Source organism: Rhinichthys klamathensis, unplaced genomic scaffold (genome assembly GCF_029890125.1).
Source record: "Rhinichthys klamathensis goyatoka isolate OS25496 unplaced genomic scaffold, OSU_Roscu_1.1 h1tg000046l_1, whole genome shotgun sequence".
NCBI lineage: Eukaryota > Metazoa > Chordata > Actinopteri > Cypriniformes > Leuciscidae > Rhinichthys > Rhinichthys klamathensis.
The window spans coordinates 1,271,259-1,296,280 of NW_026606593.1; the positions used below are offsets into that span (position 1 = coordinate 1,271,259).

The 25,022-nt window shown below is 38.9% G+C and overlaps 1 protein-coding gene across 4 annotated transcripts in view; it reads left to right on the plus strand.

Annotated features, from left to right (window-relative positions):
- The first annotated feature begins 13,978 nt into the window (after positions 1–13,978).
- Positions 13,979–25,022, plus strand: part of LOC130082480 (serine/threonine-protein kinase PAK 3) — a 55,442-nt gene continuing 44,398 nt past the window's right edge. For all 4 annotated transcript variants that reach the window (XM_056247333.1, XM_056247332.1, XM_056247331.1 and 1 more), the window contains exon 1: positions 13,979–14,198. The gene's annotated coding sequence lies outside the window, so the exon portion shown is untranslated. The remainder of the gene's footprint in view (positions 14,199–25,022) is intronic.

A 25,022-nucleotide genomic window follows, 5' to 3' on the forward strand; every position in this document is an offset into this window, starting at 1 on the left:
AGAGACAAGGAAACAGAGATCAAATAATGCTAGTCTATGCAATCATATCTTAATGTAGTAGGCTAGTTGACAATAACAGCGTAACAAATTCATAACGGAGATACCAACAAATATTGGGTTAATCAAACACATTAATGGATTCTCCTTGCAGATAAATAGCTACACTCATTCACATTTGTCAATCACGTTATGTCAATCAAGCTTGCACACTACGAAACTTTCTTCCGTTATATAAAAACAATCGTAAGTTTTTCGCATCCGTAGCAAGCAGTTTGAATGGTGTTTTGACCATTCGGAGCCACCGAATCAATACGAAAAAACGCATACGAAAAAAACGCGGACTCAGGGCCAGGGGGCTTGATGACGCTTTGGCAACTTTGCTCGCTTTTGACAGCGACATTTCTCAAATGAATAATATTTAATCTTTCTGACGAGATCTGCTAGCTTGTTTATTACACAGAGCGCTCGCTGCGAGTCTGACAGGAGGGTGGCTGGACCAATCGTGTGCCGGTCAGTCGAAACGGCTTCCCATCGACAAATGATCAGCATTTGTGTACATTTCTAAGCTTTTTGATTGGTTCTATACAACGTGTAACACCATTTAAAGAGCAGAGATAGTGACGTTTCAGGGGATACCCGGGATATGCTCAGAGGTGACGAGAGGAGTTGAGAAAATGAAATGTTCATTTCCAGCGAATTTAGTAAAACTTTGTAAACTTTAATAGTAATTTAAATACCTTTACTCAATTATCTGGGCTACGAAACTTTGGGAGATTATTTTTGAATGTCTGTTCTTTGAAATTAGCAACAAAAAAAAAATCTATTATTTCATTGTTTTTCCACATAATCGGCCCATATCTTAAAATAGAACGTTGCGACTTCCGACTCATTTCGCCAGATCGGGTCACATTTCAAGACATTTGTCATTTCAGCTTGAACTTTAAAATGATTTCCAAGAAATATCTTTCTTCTAAAAGAGTATTGTCGGTTTGATTCACATTGTTTAAAAGGTGTTTCGCTACAATGTACATGCAGTTTATTAGAAAGACAGTACTACTCCAAAACAGCAGTACTACTCTTGTTAAACTGCAATTGTGGAACAAGACTTTGGAGCTCAGCATTGTGCAATTGACGCACATCTAGGTAATCAAAAACCTTCTTTGAATGTACCTTCTTCTCAGTTTATTAGAAAGACAGTACTACATTTACATTTTTTTTATTTTTTTTTTTATTGCAAGTTAACAAAAACATTGTAGTTTATACAAGATAAAAGATCATTGAATTATATACACATACAAAAGAATGAGAGACGTACATGGAGCACACACAAAGTAAAAAATAAAAAATAAAAAAAACAGACAAACAAAAAAACAGCTAAATATAAATATATCAATCTAGTGATGTATGCAGGTACATTGGTAAGTTTAAGCAATGGGATAGTTTAGAGATTTAGATAGAAGCAATATTGAGATAATCATATAAATTGTAATAGAATTAGAGTCAGTAGAGAGAATGTAGAGACAGTATTCATAATAATAATAATTATAACAAAGATAAAAATAGTGGCGATAGCGGCGGTAGCACTTGGCAATGAACAGCATTCATGAAAATAAAAGTAGGAGTGGTAGTAGTGGTAGCACTGTATTTTTTAATAATAATAATAGTAATTATAATAATACTTATTGATCAGTAAATAAAATTATTGTGAATATACACTATTCTCTGGGCCTGGGAGCCATTTACATTTACATTTACATTTATTCAGTTAGCAGACACTTTTATCCAAAGCGACTTACAAATGAGAACCATAGAAGCAGTTAAACTAACAGCAGGACAACAAAATGTAAGTGCTATAACCTTTCACAGTTAAATCCAACGTTGAACCCGTAAACAATTTTTTATTTTATTTTTATAATATAAAGGAAGAGAAAGTGTTAGTATTACTGGAACAAGTGCTGCCGAAAGAGATGAGTCTTCAACCGTTTCTTGAAAATAGCTACGGACTCAGCAGCTCTGGTTGAGTTGGGTAGGTCATTCCACCAGCAGGGAACAGTCGTGGTAAAGGTCTGAGAAAGAGATCTTGTGCCTCTTTGACGTGGCATCAGCCACAGACAGTACTGAAATACAGGAATACAACTCTAGTAAAACTGCAATTGTGGGACAAGACTTTGGAGCTCAGCATTGTGCAATTTACTCACATCTAAGTAATCAAAAACCTTCTTCGAATGAACCACCTACTATTCAAAAATATTATTTAATGCTATGACTGTAACCCTCCATTTTCTTAATATGCTCTGCAAATGTCAGTCTTACATCCAATGTCACTCCCAAAATGTTAAATGTACCTACCCTCTCTAACTCTTTCCCATACATCCTTAGCCTCATACCTTCATGAATTCTCGGACACTGAACTTCTTTTTAATGGCGACTTGCAACCATATGGAGCTGTATCTTAATTACATATACTTAAATCCTTGTGTTCAGTCCAGTTTGTTGTAAAACAGATGAGATGAGTTTAAGCACCATCTTTCCAGAGTTATTTGAGAAAATAGTTGTAATGTCCATTTGTTTAATTCCTTCATGTTCCAGTCCATTCCTTAAAGCCAGTCTTTGATTTGAGTTGAGTTGAGTATTTAGAGCACACAAACAGCACATGTTCCACAGTTTCCAGTTGACTGCATATCTCACAATTTCCAGATGAATGTTTTCCAATAAGGTGTAGAGATGCATTTAACTTTGTGTGACCTAGTCTAATTCTACTAAATTGACACTGTTCTCTCCTGCTCTTCCCAAATGCCTTTTCCTCCCCCACTTTCTGCTGTATCTTGTATAAATGTCTTCCTTTATTTCCATTATCCCATACCCTCTGCCACTGTATCTTAATTGTGCTCCGTATATATGATTAGATCTCTACTTTGCTAACTGGTACTGCCACCTCTACCTGATTTCCTTTCAACCCATTTTTAGCTAAAGATCGGACATCGGACATTGGACATTGAACTTCTTCTCTTATTTAATGGCGGATTGCAAACAACTTTTAGGTGCATACCGTCACCTACTGTACTCGGACACTGAACTAAAACAGAACTGAACATATATACAGGTGTTGATGATGGTGACTGATGAGTGCAACAGCTGAACGTAATTAGTGTCGTGACAAGAAATGAGGGACGAAGGCAGGTGATGACAAAACATAACGACTCCATGTGGTATGAGGAGAGTGAACCATGACAATGGCATTTTACAAATTAAATAATTATTCTCTATCATACTATTTTTCTCTATATAGCTTTGCTGATCAAGCTCACAAATCTTTAGCTAACATGGCTGCTAGGTGGGCGAAAGCAGGAGCAGAGGGGTTGCCATGACGACTAACTCGGATTCATTACTGTATTGCAGAACTATGGGGCCGTGGAAGAGAATGAGTGAACAAGGTACAGGTAGAGGAAGAGAGATAGAGAGGAAATGGGTTATCCTTGGCGCCGGTACTCCGATTTGTGGGTGGGTCCCACTGGCCTACGTCCCAAAAACGCTAAGCACATCAAATGTGCGAAAGAGCTGTAAAAAAACCACAAAAAAAAAAACAGAAAACATGTGAATGAATGAGATGATGTGCATCAGTATGTGTTTCTGTGTGTACATGTTGTTCAGGAATGCCCCATTTCTTGGTTTACTAAATGTATCTGCTACATAAACCTAATCATATGTATGTGAATGTATGAATGTGAATGTTTACAGATGCATATTACAGTAACTGTGTGTGTATGGACACAACCACATATTAATGATATGTGCTCATGTCAATACACTGACAGCTAATCATCTCTAATTGCAGATTTTATTAATAGGATGCAACACTTGCTCAGCATCTTAACCCAGTAAAGTGACGGGGACACTATACTGTCAAAGAGCACCGTCCTTAGGATGAGACGTTAAACCGAGTTCCTGACTCTCTTCGGTCATTAAAAAAAGAGTAGGGGTGTAACCCCGGCATCCTGGCCAAATTTTCCCCTTGGCCTCTGTCCATCATGGCCTCCTAATCATCCCCATATACTGATTGGCTTCATCACTGTCTCCTCTCCACCAATAAGCTGGTGTGTGGTGGGCGTTCTGGCGCAAAATGGCTGCCGTCGCATCATCCAGGAGGATGCTGCACATTGGTGGTGGTTGAGGAGATTCCCCCCTTCCATGTAAAGCGCTTTGAGTACCCAGAAAAGCGCTATATAAATGTAACGAATTATTATTATTATTATTAACCAGCATGGAACCACAAATATTCCCTAGCTCAAAAGCCAGCAGTTACAAATAGAGGAAATGTTTACAACTAGATCTGTACTCAATAATCTTGGTACAAAATCACCACAAGAACAAACTGAAAAATGAATGAATGCCAGACAGGTAAGCAAGGAGAGGGTACAGGCTGCATGGTCTGTGGTGTCTGATTATTTTTTTGTTATTTAGTCCTCACAGCTGATGAAGGAAGGCACTGGGTGAGCTATAGGAAAGAGGTTTAAAGAGGAACCAATAGTAGACAAAGTAGCTTAGGCCTATGCCTATATTTATCTATAATGTTTGCGTAGTATTGCTACTTTGCACACTTGGCTGCCTGCCTTTCAAAGTTTGACAGAGCATCCCGCAGGGCTTCATAGTTCTCATGAAGTCTGTATTTGTCCCCACTTTTATTCAGCATTGTGTAGAAACATCTCAAAGATGATCCACGTAAATGGGATGCACCTGAACTAAATTTCAAATGTAATCGCAAAGGGTCTGAATACTTATGTCAACTTATGTTTTTTTTTATTGTTTGTTTTTTAATAAATTCACAAAATTATCACAAATCTGGTTTCTGCGGTATGTGAATTTTTGTTTATATTTTTAGAAAATCGAATATATTTGATGCCTAATCTTAGAAAGATTTAAATGAAAGTGTTATATACTGGACTGTTATAGGAATGATCAATCATGGTTCTTTGGGCTTTGGTGTAAACTACAGTCATTATTCTAAAGGTCAATGCTGTCTGCTCTTCACTGTAAATCATGGAGCATCAGTAAGAGATTCATTTGAGGAATGTGGGGGACTCTATCTGGGTGGTTCTCTGTAAATGCTCAATTTTGTCCATATCAATGTCTATTTATAATACTGGTCCTTTAAAGGTCCTTTCACATGATTTGTATTCATGTTTACCAATGCATGGAACTGTGAGGAAATTAACTAGTGTTGCCTATGGCGGTGCATTGCATGCAGATCAACACAATGGTTGTAGTTCAAATCATTTTAACTTTGACCACTTTTAGCACTGACCTTCCAAAGTGCAGCCAGTGATAACTAACCCATTTGCATGAATTAATTACTTACCGCAGGTGATGTCGGTTAATCAAAATAAGATGGTGCTTACTGGGAGTATCCCGAGAGATGTTGTATGACAAAATATCCTTATATAATGTACACTCACCTGAACGATTATTAGGAACACCATACTAATAACTGTGTTGACCCCCTTTCGCTTCAGAACTGCCTTAATTCTACGTGGCATTGATTCAACAAGGTGCTGAAAGCATTCTTTAGAAATGTTGGCTCATATTGATAGGATAGCATCTTGCAGTTGATGGAGATTTGTGGGACGCACATCCAGGGCACGAAGCTCCCGTTCCACCACATCCCAAAGATGCTCTATTGGGTTGAGATCTGGTAACTGTGGGGGCCATTTTAGTACAGTGAACTCATTGTCATGTTCAAGAAACCAATTTGAAATGATTCAAGCTTTGTGACATGGTGCATTATCCTGCTGGAAGTAGCCAGCAGAGTATGGGTACATGGTCAGAAACAATGCTCAGGTAGGGCGTGGCATTTAAACGATGCCCAGTTGCCACTAAGGGGCCTAAAGCAGTGTTTCTCAAACTTTTTCTGTCATTCCCCACTTTGAAGGTAGGGAAGGGTTTGTGCCCCACCTGTCCTCATGCAATCGCCCCAACAAAATGTTAATAAACTAGGCTTTAAGTTAAAATGTATTTTTTTAACATGACATTTTAAAAACATGAACATGACAGTAGATAAAAATAATAATGCAATTGTGTTTGTATTTTGCCTCTGATAACATCAAATTCCGAAACGGAGAAAATAAAAGTGTGGACTAGTTGTGCTTTGCTTTACTATTTTGTCACTTCGCAAACTGCATGCAAAAAGAACAAACAAAATTGAAAAAGAATATTAATAATCTCAGGGTTTTTCCTGGCTCAAAACGAGGCGGAGGTGGTAAAATCCTAATGTACGTATTTTAGGTATTTTTATAAAAATAATTGTATTTTGTATTTTTCGAAGACTATCATATAAGCTACTGTGTTTCCCACAGTATTTTGTGTGTGGTGTGGACCTCTCCACCCCAAGGGGGGTCCGGGGGCATGCTCCCCCGGAAGATAGGTTTGTACGTTTTAAAGATAAATTCATAAATCTGGTGCACTTTGAAAGTTCAACATTAAGTGATTAACTAATTTAGTGTCTGCAATGGCCTGTTTTATAGGCTACACATATTGTCTGAGCCAGAGACGGAGAGCGCTCACCGCTTGACATCACAACTATTCAGTGTTTTCAACCACATAATGTTTATTTTAGGTTTCAGACATTTAAATTCACATAAGTACTAAAAAAGCAATACATTTAGAGTTTGTCAAATACACACTTTTGTCTATGGAAGCGGCAATAATAATTATTTCCATTATAATTAGACGACACGTATTATTCATATCAAATACACATCGTGTAAGTAACTTTCAAGTTTACTCTATGCTTCTCTCAGTTCACCGGCCACTTACTTTCATGTATTTCGGGAGAAGTGGATAAATTGACATTTGTTAAATCCAACAGATCCGATTCTCTAAAATCCGGCATAAACTAACGCCCATCGCGTATAGCTCAAGGTGTTTAAACAACAAAACGCATCCACTTGCTCATATTTGACAATCGGAATATCAGATATTTCCTGCTATAGCTAACAAATTTGTGAAATAAAAGCAGATAATCAGTCATTCAGCGCTTGTGGCTGCGGTGTGACTGCAATGACGCGTCACCATGGAAACCATAAAGGGATACGATCTAAATAACGGGCGCCTCGAAAAACTTTTAAACTTACGTGTGAAAAGGTTAAGTAAGGCGTTTAAATGTGTCGTTGTTTTGTTTTGAGTTTATGCTCAATAAATAAAGGAATTAATAGAGATGGGCACAAAAATTACCACATTTTCTCCCGTTTGTCGCGCCCCACTTGTCATGTTTCCATTCCCCACCAGTGGGGCGCGCCCCACACTTTGAGAAACGCTGGCCTAAAGTGTGCCAAGAAAACATCCCCCACACCATTACACCACCACCACCACCAGCCTGCACAGTGGTAACAAGGCATGATGGATCCATTTTCTCATTTTGTTTACGCCAAATTCTGACTCTACCATCTGAATGTCTCAACAGAAATCGAGACTCATCAGACCAGGCAACATTTTTCCAGTCTTCAGCTGTCCAATTTTGGTGAGCTCTTGCACATTGTAGCCTCTTTTTCCTATTTGTAGTGGAGATGAGTGGTACACGGTGGGGTCTTCTGCTGTTGTAGCCCATCCACCTCAAGGTTGTGCGTGTTGTGGCTTCACAAATGCTTTGCTGCAGGTGTTCCTAATAATCCTTTAGGTGAGTGTATACACAACACATTTGTGTGCATAGTATAAGTGTATAGTATGTCGTTTGGGACACAAGTCTAACTTTAGGTGTGTTTAATTGAGTCTTCGACTGGCCTTACAGATCAGTGAGATTTTCCACTTGCAGTCATGGGAGGAGTTGATAACGGAGCCATCAAGTTGGAAACTTTCTGCTTCCCATAGTGACACTTGTGCAGTGTCATTTGCTGCCCTTTTTACAATTATGTCAGTTAACATCCACCTTTCCACAAAACAGTGTATCTTCTGTACTACCTTCGCACCAGAGACTTCTTGGGAAAATGCTCAACAAGAACTCAAAATAAGAAAAGTAAAGTTAGGACTAATAATGTTTATGGTTACAGTCTCGGTAACTTTATTTTTTACCATTCTGTAAATGCCTTAGATTGTTGGAAAGATAAACTAGCTAGCAACAGGCTTGTTTGAGATGGGGAGGGAAGGATTATTGGCCAGCACTCGTGACAGTGCACACATCATCAGAGAAGAGATGTCATTGTTTTGACTGAAGATTACAAGGGCACATGAATTAAAGGTAAAATATGTAAGAATTTTGTAATAAAATATCCAAATATCACTTGCACAGTGTGATATATTTCCTGCAGTTGTGTACTTACAATATCCCAAAAGTCTCCAAAGATTTTTTTATTTCAGAGAAATTTCAATTTTAGATAAGTGGGCGTCCCGGAAAAAAATGTCGCCTGTCAATGACGCAATATCCGTGCTATCCTCGGTTTCCGTTCATACTGCTATAGCCATGACGTAACCATGGCAACAGACGTGGACAACTGCGTAGTGCGTAACGTTTAGCGGCACGCAGTTCTTGTTTCTTTCAAACATAGACCATGGCAAGTAGACTTTGGGACGAACAAGGAGAACTGAGGATGTGGATCAATACCAGAAATGAGGATCAATATCAGCGTGGCGTTTTTGAGATGCCGAGAGCTCCACGTCCGCGACTAACTTGGACTTGACAGAGCTTCACGAGTCACGACTTGACAGCTTTATTAGACAGGTGAGCTAATATACATAAAACAAGTCAATGTTATATGACGTTAGCTCAATATGATGAAATGTTAGAATATTGTCAGTATGTTATTCTAATGTTGATCTAGCTTACTGCTAGTTTCGTATAGCAAACAAACTAACACGTAGTAACGTTATAACATTATAACTTTCAACACACATTTAAATGCCATTTAGTGTGATAGTGTAACGTTAGACCAAGTGAAGCAGCGCTGCGCTACCTCACAAGTTTAATTCGTCTAATAAACTGACCTGTGTAAGTAATCCTGCATTTGCGGGTAGTTCGGTAGAATTAAATGTCCTTATTCCTTTATATCCGTGGGACTCGCTTGTGCTATCTGTCTCTCTAGCAATCGCGACCTGGTTCATACCACTGTAATGTTAAAAAACATGAATGTTTGCACTCATCCATAAACATTATTAGATCCATCAGCTTGACAGCAAGTCCCATCATTCAGCTCATCACTGCGCCATCAACCTACGCCTTTGTTATTGTTGGAAACTGCGCCCTCTTGTGGCGAAAAAGTCGTACATATTGTGCCTTTAAAAAAAAATCCAAGGATTAATCATTTATCAATAGATTTAATTGTGACTTTAAATTAAAAGCAGAGCAAAGGTGTGTAGAATATCAAATATGAAGGCAGATTAGTGCCATCTGGTGAATAGAAATAAAGAAAATCCTATGTCAGACCAGATGCCTATATAGCCTACATATAAATATTTATGTTCTGTCAGAATACTCGATTCTGATGGGCTGGAATGTGTGCGTTCCAACCGTCTTTGTCTCCACATCGTAGATTCAAATCATGTAATATGTGATTATTTTGTTGTATATTGACATATAAGACAGACATCAAGACAGAACAATGACTACTGGAAATAGTTACTTTCATAGATGTTCACTCTTTCAACTAACACTACAAGTTAAAATACATATTTAATTCTTTACCTTCCAAGTGTAAAGTTTTAAAAATATATATATTCCATGGTCCGTCTAAATACTCAATTCTGATTGGCTGGAAGGTGAGCAATAAAACGTAATGCTTGCTTAATGCATACAGTTCCAAGTCAATTTAATCACTATTCTATTAATTAATGCGCTGCTTTTATTGAAGCACGTGCATGTCACTTGCATACGGACAAGAAGCACCACCAGAACCTCCACCCCCAGGTCTATACGACCTATACCACTCAACATCCCAGTAAAAAGGGAAAGGCATTGCTTCCAATTCAGTTAAACTCCTCTGCGTTTGCACAGACAATACAAATGGCGCAAACGAATGATATCCAAGTTATAAAATCTGGCGAAGATATTTGTCGATGACCAGCCAGCTGCCAGACAAATGTCTTAAATAGACTTTCCGCTCGCTCATCCCCAAGAGGATGCCATGCCTCTAATGAGCTCACAGCCCGCTCAGGCATTCCCTGCCATGTGACGTATAAGACAGGGCTAATGTCACTGAATATTAAGGTCACATCCCAAATAGGTATAGTAGAGCTTCAGACTTCTCGCACCCCTCATAAACTTTATGACCAGGTCATGGTTTCTCACAGAACAATATGTTCTGTGTCAGGCGTGGCGAAGCGGCAAGATGCACGTCAAAGTACCCGCGGCTGCAGGGATGTGCTAAAACCTTGGTTCAGCGACACAATGCACAGCCAAGGAGTGATGATGGGTCAAGTTATCAGGAGGAAAGCTGTCACTATGGACTATGGCTTGCATTGACAGGGAATCTATCTCAGTAGCAATGTTTAAAGCTCAGGGATGAAGGAGACGGGAACCGGCGAACGTTCAACTAAACTTTAATATCAAAATAAACAAACACAAAATGAAAGTAAAGCTGCAGCCCCTCACGGATGACTGTCACATATAAACATAATAAAAACACAATATAAATGTCCACGGCCTGGTCCTCCATCCTCTCTCGTCCTTCACTGTCGTCACTCCTTCTTTTATCCTTCTGGAGCTCCTCTGTGAGAAACTCTGTTCGATTGGCTCTCGCCCCACGCAGGCCGGGGGTTTCCCTCGAGACTGCGCTCTACTCCCCCCGCCCCCAGTCACCGCGGCTGGAAAATGAGATGGAAGGATGAGTAGAGACAGAGACGAGAGAGGAGAGAGAGGAAAAGAAAAAAAATGCATTGCCGCTCGGTCCTCAACCAGCCAGGAGAACCTCTTCGCAATGCCTGGCGTTGGCACTGGATACCCCAGGTGGACGGCCCTCTTCTCCTCCCGTCCCCTGATGGCCGGCAACGGCTCGTAAAAAAAACACACACAACATAAATAGACATGCCTTGTCCTCTCTCGCCCTTTACTGTCGTCGCTCCTCCTTTTATCCTCCCAGAGCTCCTCCGTGAGAAACTCGAGGCTGGTATGGACACCGGCCTCGCTCCATTCCCATGGCTTGCCACATGAACGTAGCCGTTTTAATAACGGACAAATAACAAATAATTTATTGGGAGCGTTCAGGGATGTGTAGATTGTTGTATCTTCAAATTATTTATTGGAAATCTATATGTTTTTTAAAGGGAAGGTGCATATCCTTAGCCTTACCCTGGAATTGGTTCACCCTCAGCCTATGGCAATTTGCATAAATGTTCCACAGTTGGCAAATGTTTCAACTATGCAAAGAGATTTAAACACAGTCATTGTTTAAACACTAATATAATGTAATAAGTACCTCACAAATACATTAGGACCTGGTTTCACAGACAAGGCTTAGTTTAAGCCAGGATTAGGCCTTAGTTCAATTAGGACATTTAGGTAGCTTTTATACACATGCCTTAGAGTAGAGAAAAACATTAGGCTGGTGTGCATCTTAAGACAAAACAATGGCACTGACATATTTTAAGATATGTCAGTGCAAGTTGCTTTCAGTTAAAACAGCTCAAACACGCATTTATAGGCTTAAGCCCTGTCTGTGAAACTGGCCATATGAATTAAAATAACTAAAGATGATAAATTACCACGCTGTCTCACTGGAGTATACTTGGTATTTAAGGGTGTAGGTTTGTTTTCGGTTGATTCGGGATCAGACTCTGGCTCAAACATGTATGACTGAATTTCACTGGTTGCCATTTTTCAACATTTGGAAGTTTTCAAAACAATTTCACACGTGTAATGGCGGGGGCATTGAAAACTATTTTAATATGCAAAACTGTTACTTAATCATAGCAGTGGCCGTTTACTTGAATGCGGCACACCTACGAAAACTGAGTGTTTCAAAAAGAGGGTCAAAAACAACACTTTGGGCCTACTTCTAAATTAGGATGTTTTTTGGTGTAAAAAAAAAAGCAAATTTGCTAATATTATAAGTGGACCTCAGAGAACATTATAACATTTAAAAAATAGAGTGTATGACCATTTTAAACATGTGAAATCATTATAAAAAATATTATTAATAACAATAATAGTTCAATTCATTATTTTATTAAGCAAATTCATAAAGTGTAATTCTTAATTAAAAAACTAAGAATGTATTTTTCATATGATATTTACAACACTCTGGTGAAAATTTACTGAAGAGCTTTCACTTTTCTTAAAGTTTTCTAAAACTAAAGTTAGGTTGCACGTTGTTACTAGTGTTATTGTTATTTTTATTTAATTTACTTAATGTTATTCATGGGGTTATTAATTAATAATTCCACAAATTAGATGTACATTTCAGACTTTTCATTGAAACCTAGACTAATTGAGTGAAAACATTCAATTTAAATTCGGTGTTGCTATGTAAATTGCTATCTTGCTAAATTAATTTAGCATAGAATGAATTTATCTTTCAGATCATTTTTTAATAGGATTCTGCTTTGTCTGTCACCAGCTATTCAATTATTTAACTATACTGCCAAAAACTATTTTAAATAAAATAGTTGATTTTTGGTATCATTAACGACACCTTTTAAATTATATAAATATTAATAGGAATGATATCAAAAGTAATTTATATACATTATGTAAAATTGTATCCAGCAGGGCTAAACAAAGTGTAAAATTATCTTAAAATTGCCTCTTTAAATAATTGTATCTAACAAAATTTTCCTTACTAACACATTGGCTGATGCATCATCATTCTGCACATGCATATTGTTCTAAAGGGGGGGCATCCTCCCCCATCTTACCACACCTCAGACAGAAAACAACAGACAGATTTTCTTTTTTTAAAATGCTTGTCAGTGTCCGTCATCTCTCATCCCCTACTTCACAGATCAGCATCACATATCATCCCTGTTTTCCCCCAGGACCATGAGGTTGTCAGGACAACCAGTGTGATTCTGATTCCAAGCAGCTAAGATAAGACTCCGCCTCAAGACAGCAGCTGCTGCAGCCATCCGCCAATCAGAGCTGAGCAAGAGGGAAAAAGATGACATCATAGACAAATTAGGGCAAGTTGCAGCAGGTCTTTGTTTGGTGTAACTGCCCGCAGATTAATCAGGGGTAGGCTGGGGTAAAGAGGTGACTTGCCTTGGTGTGCACTCAAGTGAACAATTCTTCAATTATCTATTAATTAACCATGAAAAAGGAGGTTAAAATTACATTGGGTATTTATTTTATTAATATTTGTTGTATCTTTAGCCAGCTTGCGATTTTCTCTAAATGTTTTAGAAATCTGTCATCAGTTATTTTTGTTTGTTTTACTCATTGACAAAAACATACACTTTGGTACAGTGTTGTTATTAGATGTATTTAATACCTATTTTCTGATAGCATGGTACCACATACTTATATTCATATACCGTGGTATTACATTATAACGGTGCCCATAAAAACGAGACTAACAAACATTTACTTAAAATTAAATGTTGTAATAATGTGGTAAAACGTTATTAATAGGCTACTAATGTTTTTACTCTGAATGAAACTGAGTCTGGATTTTTATTTTATTTTATTAATACTGATGTTTTTACTCTGAATGAAACTGAGTGCATATTTTTTTATTATTAATGTTGATGTTTTTACTCTGAATGAAACAGAGTGTGTATTTTTTTTTTTAAATTATTATTAATACTGATGTTTTTACTCCGAATGAAACTGAGTGTGTATTTTTTTTTTATTAATACTGATGTTTTTACTCAGAATGAATTTTTTTTTTTTTTTTTTTGATTTCTTTTTTTAATCCCTACCTTGCTTCCACTCGTCTGTGAAACAGCAGATCCAGTCTTTCTGGCTGCCGCCCTCCCCCTCGCTCCCTCTCTCCCTCTCTCCTAGCAGCTGCCTTTATTAACATGCAGCCCCTTGGCCAATGAGGCTGCGAGGGCTTTGTGACATCACGGGCTAGGGAACAGTAGGCAGGCAGTGAAGCAGGCAGGCAGGCTGCCGACTAAAGCCAGTGAGTCCAGGTTTGGGGGTCAGGAACCGGTCTGACCACAGAATGGAGAGTCTGTGCGTATACTAGGTTTCAGGAAAATATGCTGTGGAGGATGTACATGGAAAACAGAAGGAGGCTTCCACGGATACAGCCAGGGAATGTCAAGACATGTTTCAGGTGAGTTGCTTCTTCTCAAGGGCTCTTTTTTTTGTCTGCGATGACTCGAATACGGATGAGAGAGAGAGAGAGAGAGAGAGAGAGGGAAGGAGGGAAGGAAGGAGGGAAGGAAGGAGGGAAGGAAGGAGGGAGCGAGGGAGGGAGCGCTTTTGCTCGGCTCCTAGCATACGGCCTTTCCAAAGAGGAGATGAAAAGGAAGATGACTGAGGAAAGAGAGAGAAGCTGTGTTAATACATTGTGTCGAGGAGATCCAGTTGTATCCTGGGGTCTGTTGCTGCTGTCAGCTGCCCCTGCCCCTGCCCCATTCCAATGGCAGATGCATCTTTGTTGATGCCACGAATTAACATTGTGGGTGTGTGTGTGTGTGTAATCATAGAATAGCGGCAAATGTGGAAACAAAAAGCACTGCTATTTTTGCCACTGAAATTCAAAGCTGCATTTGTTTCTATGTGGATGTATCCATTCTAAATGATGAATCTTGTTCCTTGTTCCATTGGTGCTACAGCTGGATAGATGCAGAAAAGGGTGGATAGATGGTTCAGTAGACAGACTGATGTCATTGGTGGTCGTATACGACCTTTTGTTAGACTGCACATGTCTGGATTTGGGTCTTTTATATAGAACGCTTCAGGATGATTGATTTTTTTTACCTCTGCCAAGCCTGCGCAGACGCACAAGAGGACACACACACACACACACACACACACACACACACACACACACACACACACACACACACACACACACACACACACACACACACACACACACACACACACACACACACACACGTTGTGTTTTATTGTGACTTTCATAGACATAATGATTTGTATACTGTACAAACTAGGCTATATTCTATCACCTTACACTAACCCTACCCCTAAACCTCCAAAACTTTCTGCATTTTTAATTTTTCAGAAAACATCGATCATAGTATGATGTATACGCTGTTATTATTATTATTATTACCAAAAAATGTCCCCACAAGGATTTGAGATCTTGCCATCTTTGTAGGGACATTTTGTTCCCATAATATAGGGTTTACCAGGCCACACTCACAGATACACATTTTAGGACATCCTTATAGATGTATTTTTTAGATATAGAGTATCAGAAAGAAAGAGCAAGGACCAGTGATCTGTGCAGATCTCTACTGGGTGGAGGATGGCATTGTGGGGGATTTCATTCATTAACATATGTGTCCTGTGGGATAGGGGTGTTATGTGTGTGAGTGGTGGAGTGTGTGATCATGTGTTGGGGCTTGTACACAAAGACCTGACAGCTACACTAATTATGCAGTAATTAGGGATGCGCTGGCATAGGAAATTTGGCCAATAATGATAAACCAAAAATTAATATTAGGTTATGGTTGATAATAACCATAATGATGGGAGATAACCTGTATCTTTTTATCTATTTCACACAAATTTTGAATTTTGTGAAACCACACTTCAAAACATTAGAACATATAGTGGTTACAATTCTTTTTGTAGAAAGGTTAGTTAAGTTTTAGGGCAACGTCAAAAAAGTGGGGGTAAAAGTGATTATGCATCAAAACATGATGCATAATAGAAAAGATAGATGGTCTGCCATAAATAACTGCTTATTAAATTGTAAAGGTAGTTTTATCTGCTTCTAACATCAACTTAATCAAACTTGATTAAATACATATTTCTATTGACGGCTAATTAATCAATATATTGTGCATCCCTATATCTAATTTACAGCACACAGCAATAGACAGTATACAGTACACCTCTTCAAGGAAGAGGAAGAGCTCCTCTACAGAGAATAATGCTTTGGATTTTGTGGGGGTTTCCCTCTCATAACCCTTCATTTGTTTGTTGGTTCATATGTTTGTATAATATCATATTCTGTGTGTTTCCTGTTATATGTATTCATCTGTTGAACTACAACCCCAGTCCCGTTTCTCTTACCGTTTTTTTTATTTATTTTTTAACTGAAGTAGAAAATATATAATGAGCAAAAGAAGCCAGATCAGCACAACCATAATAACAAGAAGCTGGGAGCACTGTGTGTATCTTTAGATGAGGTTGACATTAACAGAACCTAAACCATCATCTGATTCAATTGCGGTTTACAGACATTTGACATCCTTTTCCTAAATTGAGAATAGCATCTGCAGTTTTATTTCCAGGGGCAAATATGGATAATTTTTTATCCATATTTGTTAATTGTGGTTTTATATTTCTCACTTGTGACAATTCTTTTTTTATTTACATGACTTTTTTTTACTGTAATCTAAAATTATGCCTGAAAAAAATAATAATTTATTTTCTCATAATTGCTAATTTATTTTGTTTTGAATTGCAACTTGTCAAGGTGCTGCTGATAATTTTTTTTAAATATAAATGCATAAATAAATGTTACCGACAATTACTGGCACACATTTAAGCAGTTTTTACTGTTGATATCTCTTTTACTTTTTCCAATATTGTAAGCCTGGCAGTCAGAGGCTCTGGCGATCTGGCCCTATTAGCCCAAGCCATAAGCTATCCTTGACTGTCAGAGCACTGCATCACTCATTCATAGGCCCCTCAACTGACTAAAAATCCAAAGCAGGGTCCTTATAAGATGGCTGTTGTTTTCATAGCATAGATTTTAAAACGTGTAAACATTTGTCAGACATCAGGACGCGGTGTTGCTGGAGCCTAACCCAGCATCTCAGGCCGAGGGCAGGAAAACACCCTGGATGGATGGCCTGTCCATCACATGACTAACACACACACAGACATACACACTAACCAACTAGCTCACATGCACCACCAATTCATACTACAGCCTTTTACAATGAAATATAAACCTGATGCAAACCACAATCTTAGGTGGTAGCCTATGAAAATTTCTGAAATGATTTTTCAATTAGTTTCTTCAATCATATACTGAACTATATGGATTTTTGCTTTATTGTGCACAGGTTTTATTTGTGATGCTGTATGTTTTAAAGTAAATGTTTCTTCTTCTGTGATTTAAGGTTTAAACTTTAGCGGAGCTCTTTATATTTCTATGTAACCCCATGGAGTCTGCATGTGTCTTTAGTAATGTATAAGGTCAAGGTTTATTGGACTGGGGATTTTGTGGATAGATTGGCCTGTGGATACCGGAGGCAAATATTTAGAATGTGCAGAGAGTGATGGGGCTAAAGTATGTGTGTGTGTGTGTCAAATGTGAATATGTGTGTTGGGGGATTTTCCGAATAGGAGGTTTTTTGGGGGGTACTACAGGCTAAGTGTTTCAGCAGCTTGTGAATGTGTGAGTTAGCATAAATCTGCTGTCTGTGAGAATTGGTGGGCATCTGTTATGTTGTGAATGAAAAGCAAGTTGTTTGTCTTGTCATATATGCATCTGTGCATACATGTGTAAAGAGTCTCACTTCTATTTGGCTCCATTAATAAAGCTTAGGGGTGGGCGATATATTTAATAATATAAGTATAGGCCTAATTTTATTTCATGATAACAAAATGTATATATTTTATATATATATATATATTTTTAAAATCTGTCTTATCATAAATAACAAAGATGCAAAAAACAAACGATAGGGCAAATACAATATACACTATCTTTTTTTTTTTTTTTTTTAGCCAAACGCTGGGTTGAGCCTGTTGGGTAAATTTTGGGGGGAATTTTTTCCCCCAGTATTAGGTCGTTTTTGTGTTACCCAGCTATTGGGTTAACGGCTGGGTCTATCTAACTGACAGATTCAATACACCCCTCCCCCACCCTCCGACTTAACAACCCAGCAGCAGCGTTACTACAACCCAGCTGTTGAGTTACAGAGCGCAGGCTTTTTGGGAAAGAGCAGGAGAGAGCAGTTCTCAGCGCTGCCCAAAATTGGTACAGGTCATCTGTGAAATATACGTGTCTGGAGTGGACTATGCTTTGCTTTCATTGTGTTTTGTTCCTGTCTTGACCTAGTTACTATTCTGTGTCAGTTTCATTCAGTTCACCTGTTGTTCATTTATTAGCTCATTAGTTCCTCGTTTGGTCTTGTGTGTGTGTGTGTATATATGTGTGTGTGTATATATATTAGGGGTGTAATGGTACATGTATTCGTATTGAACCGTTTCGGTACGAGGCTTCCGGTTCGGTACGCATACAAACCGAACGATTCCTTGGACCATTTTTCCTGCCGACAAAATCCACGCTGGCGCGACGGCGCAACCACCACAACGGTGCGCAACATCAAATGGCAAACGTAATGAAAGTGGAACGAAACTGCGCTACTCATTATATTGTGCTTCACGGACCGTTTATCAGTTCGGATCAGCAACATCTGTGCAGCGCGAGATCAAGCGAAGAGATCCAGTGAAGAAAACATTTGAATTCGCCACTGAAGTAATAACATCGCTGCGAGATCTAGTGAGAAGCATTCAAATTTCTCCGTTATTAACCGTAGATCTCTATCAGATCAAACAGCGCTGAAGTGGGAACAAGTAGAAACACTGTGCCGTGAATTATCTAGTTAGAGGCTTTAAGTCCACAGATCAGCAACATTCACCATGGATTTAATATAGTAACACTACCATGGAAGTTTGGCTCGAATAGTGAAATGCTTTCAAGTACTTCACACATCTTTTTCCAGCACTTCAAGACTAAAATATTATCTAAATATTATATACATAAATATAGGCCTATATTTAAATGTTATTTTTAATGTGATGACCAAAACATTATTTGTTCATCCTTCAAAGATTACCCCCATTTATAAACCTGAAAGTTTTAAGATGTAGGAAAACTCAAACTTATTTAAAAATATTTTTTCTTTTAATAAATAGGAAATTTCTCTGGCATTTCTTTCTTTTTGCTGTATCGAAAATGTACCGAACCGTGACTCCACTGTATCGTATCGAACCGAACCGTGAATTTTGTGAACCGTTACACCCCTAATATATATATATATATATATACACTCTCCCTGTTTGGTTCAGTTCTTTGTCCGGTCTCATTAATGTAAGCGGTTGTATTTTCCCTTTTCTCCTGTGTTTGCCCTGCGTGGATTTATTAAAAGTTGTTATTCTGAATTCTCCTTTTTTCTTTGCACACTTTGTACAACCGCACGTGACAATAAGGTTTGTATCCTTTTTATTTAATCTAAAAGTCTTTACTGTGTTGTAAATTTTATTTTACGCAAGTTGCAACACAACAAAACGGGACGAGATATCACTCAGCTGAACATGTTAGTCATGATGTAAAAGCCTTTTGCCTTGGATAAAATAAACTGATTTTATTTGTTATAATACTGAATCTAATTACTTTGGATGTTAAAATATGTTCCCAGAACTCTGTACTGCATGTTTGCTCATGGGCAGGTTATAAGGAGTCAGGCTCAGATTTCGGCAAATCACTAGCACAGGAACTAGCACCATTTTAGTGGAAAAAGAATAACAGCGAATCGTTGATTACACTTGAAATAAAATGTTACTTTTAACTGTTGATTGCTTATTTATAAAATGTTTGTTAATCAAGTTTAAATGTAGTTTATTTAGTATAGGCCTACATGTAGCTATAAAATATGACATTTAGAACTGTATTAATCCAAAGCAAAGGTTGTGTAGTGTTTATACATATACAACATTTTAAAGGATTTAAGTTAATCTGGAAATATTAACCCATGTATGAGGTAAACTAAAAAAAGAACCCAGTATTCATGTAAACTAGCGTAAATCAACCCATTACACTGGGTTGAACAACCATCCATCCATTTTCCGAACCGCTTATCCTCTACAGGGTCGTGGGGATGCTGGAGTCTATCCCAGCTTCTTGGGCCACAGAAGGGGGACACCCTGGACAGATGGTCAGTCCATCACAGGACACACACTCACACACACCTACAGACCATTTGGTCTTGATCATAGCGTCTCCAGATCACAGACGCTGCAGTAATACATACAAATTAAGCTATTTAATTAATCTTTTAAAATGTCATCAAATTAAATTTAAACAATTAATTTCATTTGTTGGCACACAACACAGCAGTGGTTTAGAGTTTAAATGAAAACATTAACAACAAATTGTGATGTCTAAAAAAGTTTTAATAAACTGTTATTATTACTTGAGAAATACATTCTACAGTAATATATATCTGTCATCATTTCTTCAAATTAAACCAAACTTTTTACTTTGGTGGGTTGCAGTAGTGAAGTGAAGACCTTCAAGTATGTGTAACTTACAAATGTTTTATTAAATCAAATGGTGAATGCTTGTGAAGTGAAATCTTAGAGCAGCTCTGGAGATGAAGTTCATTTGGAGTGTCCTCATGTGAGAGACGGCAGATGCTGAGAACATCACAAGCGTCATGCATACTTGAATATGTGTGGACTAGTAGACGAAACTGCACCGCTCATATTCAGACTTCATATTGATATTGCATTCTTTTAGTGGTTTAATATGCACAGACAGTAGTCCAGACCGGTGTCCAAACTCAGTCCTTGAGTACCACTGTCCTGCAGAGTTTAGCTCCAACTTGGCTCAACACATCTGTTACGTTATGATACCGGTCTCATTTTCCCCATTTTGTGTTTAATGACTTTTATTGTTTCATGCCTTAGTTTTATGTGACTGGTTGTAGTCCCTTTTGTAGTTCTTTTGTTCATTGGTTTCCCTTTTATTGTATCACCAGGTGTGTGTTGTTTTACTTGTTAGCTCCTCTGTATAATAAGCCCCAAACCTCCTCATGGGATTTCCATTACACGAGAGTAGATGTTAAAACTTCATGCTGATTTGTATTCGGCTTTCGCCAAGATAAGTAACACTAAGAAGTAGCTTTACAGTAAACTATGCTTCTCAGCGTTAATGGCTGCAGTGTACTTGGCGCGTTAGCACACACGACGGCTGCAACTACAGTGTGGTCTCCCTAGTGGACCAGCACGACAACCGTCTGGATTGAGCCGAGTAGGGGACATCTCTAGGGTCTTCAAGTGGGGACCTTCCGTCCTCAGTGTTTCGTAGACTAGCCCACGACACCTCAAGAGGGCTCGACAGTGACTCTGGCGTCCCAGAGTCACCCCCCTCCGTCCCCCTCTTAACTCAGCCCAGCTTACTGACCTCTACATCCCTCCTGCTGCTGAGACCTAACCACAATCTCTCCGCAACCCAACCATACGCGCCAACCCGTTTGACTAAGGCTGTCGAGCCCCACTGGTGCGTTAATATGCAGTTTCAGTGGCAACGGTTCCGTATGGCATACCACCTACCGCAAAACACAATATCTGCCCAACCACCCGTCATTCACGCAATATACACAGGAACGTAATGACTGTAAATACTATACAACCTATACAAATAAACCAACAGACTCTTCAAATTTTCAAGAATTCTACGAAACCGTAGCGTGGCGGCCTGTACACAGCCAGCTAGAATCTTTCCGTCTCAACCACAGCCAGTTGCTGCTCCTCTCTGCTGCTTCAGATAAGTTCTTTACTGTGCGACGCAACTCTTGGCCACTGAATCCGACATCTCTGAGGAACCGGGTTGTAGAGTGTGCTACAAAACCTCGACAACCCACTTCCACTGGATAAACCTGGACCCTCAATCCTTGCTGTTCTGCTTCAGTGGCCAGATGAGCATACCGCAGTTTCTTCCTCTCATATGCATCATCTACCGCATCCTCCCATGGCACTGTTAACTCTATCAGTTGAAAAATGCGTGCTGATCCAGACCACAAAACAATATCTGGTCGTAGGTTAGTGGTGGCAATCTCAGGTGGAAAAATAAGCCGTTGATCAAGATCAGCCTGCATTTTCCAGTCCCTAGCAGCTTCCAGTTGTCCTGGGCGAGAATTGGTTTTAACACCTTTTCTTGGTGGTTGCTCGCCTGGGCAGAGGAATATTGTCTTCTGTGTGTAATGTTTTGCTAGAACAGGCGGCAACTTATTGGTCATACTACGCTTGCCTTCCAATGCTTAAGCCAAACATCGCAGTACTTGGTCATGGCGCCAAGTAAACCGACCTTGGCTAAGAGCCACCTTACATCCTGTCAAAATGTGCCTTAATGTGGCAGGTGATGAACACAAAGGACAAGAGGGATCCTTTCCTACCCAGAGGTTTAGGTTCTGCGGTGATGGGAGAACATCATATGTTGACCTAATAAGGAAACTGATCCTACTCTCTTCCATTGACCAAAGGTCTTGCCAGCCTATCTTGCGTTGTTCCACACTCTCCCATCTCATCCACTCTCCCTGCTTGGCCTGGGAAATGGCCTTTATACACCTCATCCTCTCCTCCTGCTGTCGCACCTCGTTGACTACCAGCTTCCTCCTTTGAGCTGGGCCTGCCTTGTGCCATTTAGGAGGAGCTAAACTAAGCCCAAAACCCCCTCTTCCATGCTGTACCTGTCCCACGATATCCCCAATTTGAAGGTCAGCCTTTGCCTCTACTACAGCTTTCTTCGCTGACCACTTTCTACCAGTTTTTAACACAGGGGCTGCCTCCCTTACACATTTGTCGCGTGACTCTACTAAGGTAATTTCCAGTCTGACCATGGCACACTTGAAAGGAAAAGAAAGCAGTCGTGTTTATCTGTTACGATGAGCGTTTATGGATTTTCAAAAGTTCGCAGCTCCATTGTTGCAGTAAACTTGTAACATTCTTGAATGAATAACTTATTAGATGCATGTTAGTCTGTTAGCGTAGGCACATCGACTTGATTGTTTGCTTAACATGTCAGACAGACGGCCTCTGGGTGGTCCTTGACCAATGAAAGCTGCGCTGGAGTCCAGACCTTCTGCCGTCAGTCTGGCTACGTGAGACTACAATGACATATATTAGGCTGCTGCCACTTTAAAGGTGCCCTAGAATGTTTTTTTTTATTATTTTATAATGTTTCCTGGGTTACCCTTATAATGTTAGTATGTTTTTTAGATAAAAAATATTCATAATTTAGAAATAAATGGCATTTTTCCTAGCCTGCTTTTAGCCTCTGATTTGAACACTCTGTTTGAAGGGGCGTGTCTGCTGTGGGATTCAGTGTAACCGCGGCCACTGCTGTGATTGGTATTGGTATTGAACAGTATTGAACGATTTTGAGAGAAAGATTACCTGTCTGAACTTGAACAATTACACATCAGAAAGTGTTGCTTGGTAGCTCGATCCGAGGCCAGCTCTGTATTGGCCCAAGTTGAGGAAAGACTCGGTGAAATGTTTGAAAATTTCCAGAGAAAATAAAATTGACCCATTGTTTCTTCAGAGGCTCAGATGAAGGAACTAAAAAATACTTTTGTGTTCATGTGTACATCCACACTGAGCAACTGCCATGCTTCGGCTGCGCAGTTCCGCCTGGCATTGAGGGCTGGCATTATGCAAATATTTGAAGGCGTACATATTAATGATCCCGACTATTGCGTCACAGTCGGTATTGTGTGGAGAACCGACCGTTTTTCAGGGGTGTTTTTCATAAACGTGAATTAAATGAGAACGCCAAAACAGTCCAGTTTGAGATTCACTCTATGTCATGTCCATGCACTGAACTCCTGTTATTTGACTATACCAAGGTAAATTCAATTTTGAATTATAGGTCACCTTTAAGACCAAATGCACTGATCTAATATATTGACACCTTTTTGTTTCACTTAAGACATAACCGACTGTGTTGAATATTCTCCAAGAAGAGCATTTTGACAATTATTTGAAATTTCAAGTGCAATGAGTCGTAAAAAAAAAAAAAAAAAAAAAAAAAAACATGGTTCAAATTTGAATTTGTAGCCAGATAAAGGCAACACTATCTTTGGACTTGGCCTCAGGCTTTGGTACTTCCTGTTAAACAGTGTTTGCTTTCAGTCATTTGTATTTGTTTAAAAGTACCGGTTCTCCTAATAGTATTAAGAAGCATTGTAATTTTGTGAAAGTGTGTAACGTAAAGCATTGCCTTAAAACTTTGTGCTGATTGTCTGAGGATTGGCTAACCAAGTTGCAACTAATTTACCTTGCAGTTTTTTTTTATCTACTTTATTATAAAAGTAGATTTTTCAGCAAGTAGTTTAATGGCGTTGCATGACATAACACTACATTGATATTTTTGTTACTGCTGTGCAATGCTTGCAGCTTTATAGCTGAGTGATTTGAGACACTAATTAAAGGGGTCATATAATGCCATTTTTGTACAAGCTAATATGATTCTTTAGGGTCTAAATTAAAAGTTTGTAATCTACTTTAATTAAAAATTCTCATTAGTATAGTAAGAACTTATTTTACCTGGTCAAAAACAGCTCTGTGTTCAGCACGCCGTTTCAGTGCATATGACTTTAAATGATAATGAGCTTTGCTCACCCCGCCTCTCTGGTCTGTGCTACACCATTTGTAACTCAATAACACAATAACCATAACGCGTTGTTCAGTATAAACGTGGGATTATGAATTATATTGAGAACGTCATACATAGAAAACATGCCGTAATGTACCCTGAGTGTAAACCTTAGACGCATTCATTGTGAAGCGTGCAGCTAGCGATTTGTAAAGATTAATATATTAATATAAAGTTGAATAAAACGTTACACTCACTTCCGTTCTTCTGGAGATTCAGCAGGAACACGAATATCTGGTACCGATCCTTTTTTCATGAGCAGCTTCTTAGCAAATCCAGCTTTATACTGATCCTCGTTTATAAAGCAGTCTGGTGAGAAATGATTCGCGCAAACATGAATGCATTGACGTTGCTCGTGGGGAATATTCCCTTCGAAAACAAACACAGCCACTGCGTCTTCAGCGGTTCGGATTTAGGAACATTAAAATGACTGCTGTGTTCATTATTACACCCAAGAACAGAACACCACAATCGCTTAGACGCCATTCTGCTCATAGACAGTGC